An 8,395-nucleotide genomic window follows, 5' to 3' on the forward strand; every position below is an offset into this window, starting at 1 on the left:
AGATCTGGTCCCTGTTCGAGCGGGGTTGGCCTCGTTCAATGGCAAAACCCAGGCGGAGGATTTCCCCAATCCATCTGTGGGGGAAGGAGTGTGCCTCGTCCCCTATTTGCTAAGGGGCGTGGGATTTCCGATCCACCCATTCCTCCAAGGTCTTCTGGAATATTATGGCCTCCAGCTGCACAATTTTACCCCAGCCTCCATCCTGCATATCGCAGGTCACGTCGCCTTATGCGAACTATTCCTGGGCTGTGAGGCCCATTTTGATCTGTGGAGAAGGTTATTTTGTCTTGTCCAGCGCAACCACGAGGGATCGATTTTTGAAGTGGGCGGGGCCATAGAAAGCTTCCGAAGGGTGGACCTCTGAATGGTTTTACATCGAGGACGTGGTACTTCCAGATCCAGTCCGGAGGGGTCTCCCCAAGTTTGCAAGTGTTCCTTTGAAGAAACGCCACAGCTGGCGCCCTCGGAGCCTCGAGGAGGAAGATAGTGCGCAAGTCCGCCAAGTCCTGAGCAAGATCAGGACGCTTGCCCAGTCCGGATACACAATAGTCGAAGTGATGGCGACCGCCATAGTGCGGGAGGTCCAGCCACTTCAATACAGAGGATTTCCCATGTGGAACTACAATGGGGAAGATGACGCCTCCCGCTGCGGCAGGAAAGGTCTGGACACCCCTGCCGCCCTAGCCAAAATATTGGCCGAACTGTTCAAGGGTGAGGAAGAGGAGTTCCTGCACATCACGCATAGAGAAGGATATTCCATGTACAGTCCTCCTAGCTTGGTAAGCCCCCAACTCTTCTGCTCTACTCACCCTACTCCCTGAGCTTTGCTTTAATGAATATTAACCCATACATTTGTAACAGCATTGGCGAAAGATTCCCGAGGGGCTTCACAGCCCCGCCCCGCAGCCCGAGGGCCATAATCGGGACCTTGACCCTAGATTCGAAGAGGATCCGGATATATTCGTGGTGTTCGAGAATGGCGTGTTTTATCAGGCGAGCTACGACGGCACCGAAGTGCCCATCATCTCCGATTACCCTGGTCTTCTCCCTGCTTCGCACGTAAGTAGTCAGGAGACATCTCCCCTGAAATGGTTCCCTCGTTCCGCCTCAACCAGTGCACTATCTCGTGCTTCGAAGGGGAGGCGTTCTACATACCGTGCTACTCCAGGAGCGACTCCAAAGAGAGCGGCTCCCGCACCGGGCAAGCCTTCAATGAGGAAGGCAAACAAAGACATGGTTGGGCCCTCGTCAAAGAGGTATGGGTTTACAAATATGTTTTCTTAATAGTCGCATCCAACCATGACTTTCATGTTCGTCCTGTATCAGGAAAAGAGTCCGCGGACTGTGTCCGTGGGTCCGGTCAGTAATACTCCCAACAGCCAGGATCCAGCCTCAGCTGAGGGGACGGGGTCCGATATGGGAGTGATGCCGGACTGTCCTTCGGCCGAGGGCTCAGAAAATATGTCTGTTGCCAACTCGTAAATGGAGAGCGCCATGAATCATCGGTGCTAGAGGGCCATTTTACGAGACCCCCGATTTTCGGAAGAGGCGTTTGATGCCTTCAGCTTGGCTCATGCATACATCCGAGCTGCTCTAGATGGGCTTAGCAGAGCCACAAAGCAACATTTAAAAGATGTGCAGGTAAGTTTACTGTGTCTCAGTATGATAACCGTATGCCAGTAGCCCCCGAGACTTAAAGTAGTTGGGACAACTGATTTGAGGATCGCTGCATGACCAGGTTCTATCGGAGAAGAACGATGTGCTAGGCCAAGAGCTAGAAAAGTGCCGGACGCAGTTAAACGCAGTGACCGCCGAACTGGAAAAATCCAAAGCGGCACCTTCCGGTGATATTTCCCTCCACCGAGAAACAGTTATTGCATAGCGACCGTGTTAACACTGCAGCTTTATCTCATAACAGGATCATCGGATCAATTGGAGGAAAAAGAGTCAAAAAGACTGCATGCCGGGGGTGAGCGGGTTTTGACCCGTGTCAGACAGGAGAAAAACAAACTCCAAGATGCAAACACCCAGCTAGGCGAAGAGCTGAAGGATGTGCAGGCCCAGCTAGCCGACTCCGTGAAGGAGAACAAAATACTGCGAGGCGGCATATTCAGTTTGTGGCCGTATTTACCTTATAATAGTTTGGAAGTAAAAGTAGCTGATATAGCTGTGATTGCAGGTATATTGACTGGCCATCCCGAAGAGGAGGTGTCCGGATCATCAAGTGATCTTCGGCAAGGGCTATCGCAGTTGCACGAGCAAGCTCGGCAGGCAATGCAGAGTGTAGCCAAGGCCTCATGGCCATCCGACTCCCCTCCAAGGAGTATGGAGAAGCTTGTAGAGATGTTCAAGGGAGCGCGGCGGCGTATCTGACTATGGAAGATATCGGCCTGCCGAGAGGGTGCGCGAGGGGCCTGGGCCATGGTAAAAACACGATATACCAAGCTGGATCCAAATCACATCGCCCGGGTCGGACCGCTAGGGTCAAATGGGGAAGAAATTCCCATTAGTTTAGTATATGGCCAAGTAGAGGTGGCTGCTAGATACTCCCAACAAGATTGTAAATTAGACCGCCTGTTGGACGGTATAGAGGAGGAAGTTTTTAAGTCCTATGTGACTATGTATTTTCCTTCTAGCTGGATTGTAAAACGATTGTCATGGCCGACCTTTTCACTTTGATCTCTCGACCCGAAGGTGCGGAGTGTTTCCGAATACCTGAGTGGCAAAATAAACCGAGGTATGCGTGGAAACCCGGCGTAGGGGTCATAGGTGCTTGAACAGACAAGTTGTATCCAGCTAGTTATGTTATATTACATTGAAATTGTAAGAAACATCTTCCAGAGAGAATAGTTCCGTTAAGGGTTCCTTTCCCTGGGTGTGCATGCATCTATGTGCATGTCCGGACTGTGATGAAAAAAATCACAGTGTGTATAACTTCTGGGGGTTCATAATGTAGCGAGTGCAAAAACACTTTAGTTCGCCGACCGAATATTCCCTTAAGAAGGCTAGCTTTCGGCTTCACCCAGTCTGAGGTACACATCCGGATGACCCGGCAGTAACAATCGCAGAGGTGCTCCCTTTATGCCCTAGCCGAACTAACGGGAACGTAGGCCATAAGCACAGGAGCAGGGCAACCCAGCTTGGCCAAAACTTAAGTCATATCGATGCATATAATGGCAAAGAAAAGGTACATATGGGAGAAAACGCATATGTGATGAGCTTTATGCTCGGAAAATAGAAATAGCAAGCTTCTGTTCAAGAAGCCCCCAGGTATGATAGACGTACATACTTGAAGATGTATGCGTCGGTGGTACAGGGTCTAACCGTACGAAAGCTTTTAAGGCTAAGGAGAAAAAATGAAAAGAGAGAAAAAAGGATGAAAACAACAAGAGGAAGGAGACGAACAAAGAGTTCGGCCTAGGCATAGAATCTTCAGAGTCTGGCCGCGTTCGAGGGATTCGGCTCTAGTCGATTGTCTGACGCATCACGCAAGCAGTACACTCCTCCGGTGAGAACTTCGTCGATGATGAAGGGACCCTCCCACTTGGGCTTGAGTTTGTCCTTTTTCTTCTCTAGCGGGCGTAGAACGAGTTCGCCGACGTTGTATGTTTTGGCCCGCACTTCTCTGCTTTGATACCTGCGAGCCTGCTGTTGATAAAATGCGGAACGGGCTGTTGCGACGTTGCGCTCCTCCTCTAGGGCGTCTAAGCTATCCTGCCGATCGAGCTCGGCCTCTCTCTCTTCGTACATGCGCACTTGAGGTGAGTCATGAATAATGTCGTAGGGTAGTACTGCCTCTGCGCCGTACACCATGAAAAAAGGTGTGTATCTGGTAGTGCGATTGGGAGTGGTCCGCAGCCCCCAGAGTACGGAGTCGAGCTCCTCAACCCAGTGCTTGTCTGATTCCTTCAAAGACTGCACTAGTCTAGGCTTAATGCCGCTCATAATAAGACCATTGACTCATTTGACTTGGCCGTTTGTCTGTGGATGATAGACAGAGGCATAAGCAAGCTTGATGCCCAGATAGCACACCAGGTTTTCACTTCGTCGGATGTGAAATTGGAGCCGTTATCAGTGATGATGCTGTGTGGAACACCATAACGGTGTACGACGCCGGATATAAAGTCTATTACTGGCCCAGACTCGGCGGTTTTAAGTGGTTTGGCATCTATCCATTTGGTGAATTTATCCACCATGACTAGCAATTTTTTTTTTCTTATGGCTTCCTCCTTTAAGGGGTCCAACCATATCCAGTCCCCAGACCGCAAATGGCCAAGTGATGGGGATTGTTTGTAGGGCGGTGGGGGCATATGGCTTTGTTTGGCGAAGAGTTGGCATCCAACACAACGTTGGACAAGGTCCTGTGCATCCGCTCGGGCCGTCGGCCAATTGAACCCAGTACGGAAGGCCTTGCTAACAAGGGGTCGAGTTGTGGCGTGGTGCCCGCCGAGACTGGCATGAATCTCAGCCAGGAGCTGCCGCCCCTCCTCCTCGGAGATACATCTTTGAAGGACTCCGGTAGCGCTTTTCCTATAGAGCTATCATCGTGAACCTTGTAGGCCTTCAAACGCCGGACAATGCGGTGGGCCTCATTCTGGTCCTCAGGAAGCTCCTTCGTGTTAAGGTAGGCCAGGAAGGGTTCGGTCCATGGGGCAATGACTGCCATGATGAGATGCGCCGACGGTGTTATTTCGGTGGCTGAGCCTCCGATGATGTCGGTGTTTTCGGAATCTGGGGTTATGTTCGGATCCGGACTAGTGTTGCCGTTTTCCCCCTGCCACACCACGGATGGCTTAAAAAGCCTTTCCAGAAAGATATTAGGTGGGACGGGGTCGCGCTTAGCGCCGATAGGAGCAAGAACGTCCGCCGCTTGATTACTTTCTCGAGCCCCATGATGGAACTCGAGCCCCTCGAATCGGGCCGACATTTTTACGACGGCATTACGATAAGCTACCATCTTCGGATCTCTGGCGTCGAAGTCTCCATTTATTTGAGATATTGCTAGGTTTGAGTCCCCGCGCACTTCTAGGCGTTGTATGCCCATGGAGACAGCCATCCGGAGACTATGCAATAAGGCCTCGTATTCGGCTGCATTGTTGAAGTCTATGTATAGTATTTGGAGTACGTACTGAACGACGTCTCCAGTAGGTGACGTTAAAACGATGCCCGCCCCTAGCCCTGCCAGCATTTTGGAGCCATCGAAATACTTAACCCAATTGGAATATGTGTCGTACTCTTTAGGGAGTTCGGCCTCTGTCCATTCGGTGACGAAGTAAGCCAGCACTTGGGATTTAATAGCTCGACGTGGTTTGTATGTAATATCAAATGGAAGGAGCTCAATGGCCCATTTGGCAATTCGGCCCGTGGCATCGTGGTTGTTTATAATGTCATCGAGTGGTACTTCGGAAGCCACCATGATCGAACACTCCTGGAAGTAGTGACGGAGCTTTCGGGATGCCATGAAGACCGCGTATGCTATCTTTTGATAATTGGGGTACCTGGATTTGCATGGTGTAAGGACAGTGGATATGTAGTATACTGGCTTCTGAAGCGGGAATTTGTGTATGTCCTGTTCTCGTTCAATGACGAGCACGGCGCTAACCACCTGATGTGTTGCTGATATGTATAATAACATCGGTTCACCATCGTTTGGCGCGGCCAGGATTGGGTTGCTCGCAAGAAGGGTTTTTATTTCCTCCAGTCCGGCTGTTGCCGCGTCCGTCCACTCGAAGTGATCGGTTCGCTGTAGAAGGCGATAAAGTGGCAGTGCCTTTTCTCCCAATCTGGAGATAAAGCGTCTTAGAGCTGCCATGCAACCCGCAAGCTTTTGGACTTTTTAAGGTCTGTTGGCGTAGCCAATTGTGACAGAGCTCGGATTTTGGCTGGATTTGCTTCAATTCCTCTGTTGGAAATGATGAAGCCCAGCAATTTTCTAGCGGGGACGCCGAAAACGCACTTTTCCAGATTGAGCTTAATGTCATACGCGCGGAGGTTATCAAATGTGAGACGTAAATCGTCTATTAGTGTTTCGACGCGCCTTGTTTTGATGACGACGTCGTCCACATAAGCTTCAACTGTCTTGCCAATTTGTTTCTCCAGGCATGCTTGAATCATGCGTTGGTATGTGGCGCCAGCGTTCTTGAGCCCGAAGGGCATGGTGTTGAAGCAGAATGGCCCGTATGGGGTAATGAATGCCGTTGCAGCTTGATCGGACTCCTTCATTTTGATTTGATGGTATCCGGAATATGCATCAAGGAAACACAGTGAGTCATGTCCTGCGGTAGCATCAATGATTTGATCAATGTGGGGGAGGGGGAAGGGATCCTTAGGGCAAGCCTTATTGAGGTCTTTAAAATCGACGCACAACCGCCAGGATTTGTCCTTCTTTGATACCATCACCAGGTTTGCCAGCCAGTCCGGATGTTTTATTTCTCTGATGAATCTGGCCTCAATTAGCTTGGCCAGCTCCTCCCCCATAGCTTGGTGTTTGGGCTCGGAAAAGCACCGCAGTGCTTGTTTGATTGGTTTGTATCCCTTTAAGATATTAAGGCTATGTTCGGCTAGCTGACGTGGGATTCCAGGCATGTCAGAAGGGTGCCAGGCGAATATATCCCAGTTTTCTTGAAGGACATCCCTTAGTGCGGCGTCGACCGTTGGGTCTAGTTGTGCTCCAATAGATGTTGTCTTCTTGGGGTCCGTTGGGTGGACCTGGGATTTGACTATTTCCTCTGCCGGTTTGAAGGAGGTGGATTTGAGTCATTTGTCTAACATCACATCGTCCCTATCCACTGTGGAGCGCGGTGCGGTTAATTCTTCGGCCGCGAGGGCTTCAGATAATGCCTCAAGGGCCAGGGATGCGGTTTTGTTTTCAGCGCGGAGTGCTATGTCCGGAACACTGACAAGAGTGATTATGCCGTTTGGTCCGGGCATTTTGAGCTTCATATACCCGTAATGAGGTATAGCTTGGAAGCGTGTAAAAGCATCCTGCCCCAACAGGGCGTGGTATCCGTTGCTGAAAGGAGCCACTTGGAAGGCGATTTCTTCGGAGCGATAATTCTCCGGCGTGCCGAATACCACGTCAAGTGTGATTTTTCCCGCACACCGCGCCTCCCTACTGGGAATGATTCCTCGGAAGGTCGTGCTGCTTTGCTTGATGCGGCTCCTGTCTATTTCCATTTTGTGGAGTGTATCCTCATAGATGAGGTTAAGTCCGCTACCACCGTCCATGAGGACCTTGGTGAGTCGAAAGCCGTCCATGATGGGACTGAGGACTAAAGCGGCTGGTGCTCGGTCTGTCCTATATTTTGGTTCGTCGCTGGCATTAAAGGTTATAGCCGTGTCGTTCCAAGGGTTTACTGTGGCGATTTGACAGACTTCGGCGAGTCCGCGAAGTGCCCTTTTGCACTTATTGTTTGAAGTGAATGTCTCAAAGACCGTCAGTACTCTGGGGTCGTCGTCTTTTGGAGGGTGTTGCTCTGGGGTGTTTTGGTAAGGATGTCCTCGCTGCTTTTGGCTACCTGCCGGAGTATCCAACATGCTCTAAGGCTGTGGGTTGGTATGGTATCTTGTGTTGTGTGTATTTTGCATGGGCCATCGAGTCATCCCTCCAGAACGGTTCCACGCCGCGTAATGGGTTTGTATTTATTGGCTATTGGACTGGGTGCGTCACGGGGATGCGCCCTTTTTGCCTGGACCAGTGCTTGAGTTGGCACCGATGGCTCCCAACAAGCTGCCTGATCCCACCAGGCGCTTTCCATTGCGCTATACTTCTGTACGATAGTTGCCAAGTCAGCGAAGTGTAGTATGCGGCGGCGATTAATGGCGTTGTGGATTCCCTCGTTCGTGCAATTTGTTGCGGAACGCTGATATCGCGTCCTCGTCGCGGCAATCTTTAACCTTGTGCTTGACAAGGAGGAATCTGGCCCAGAAGTGGTGGACCGTTTCGTGAGACTGCTGTTGTATGCTCATGAGAGTGCATATGTATGGGTGGGTGGGTGGAATTGGATCTGGACCCTAACCCAATCGATGATCCGGAGTCTGATGTTTTTCCGGACTTAACAGTCCGGGCTCTGGAGTATCTTCTGGTTGCTTTTGCCCACCATCCGATTCTATGTTCGGAAGGCCGGTCACCTCCTTTTGCGGGTGGGTATCCGGCTCTGTAGGGTCGGCGATCCGGACGTAGTCCGTCTTCAGTATAGGGGAAGAGTCGCCGTCTTGCTCCTCGACTACCGCTATCTGGTGGGTGATCGGTGGATATTTGATTTCTCTTTGGTCGGGTTTGAGCCCGATCCGATCGTAATCTGTGGTGATTCCCAGGGCGGCAATACGATCAAGGAGCTCGTTTAAAGACGAAAACTCTACCAGATCCATCTGCTTGGAGTGTTTGGGGTCGATA

This window comes from Aegilops tauschii, chromosome 7, assembly GCF_002575655.3.
Source record: "Aegilops tauschii subsp. strangulata cultivar AL8/78 chromosome 7, Aet v6.0, whole genome shotgun sequence".
In the NCBI taxonomy this organism is placed as follows: Eukaryota; Viridiplantae; Streptophyta; class Magnoliopsida; order Poales; family Poaceae; genus Aegilops; species Aegilops tauschii.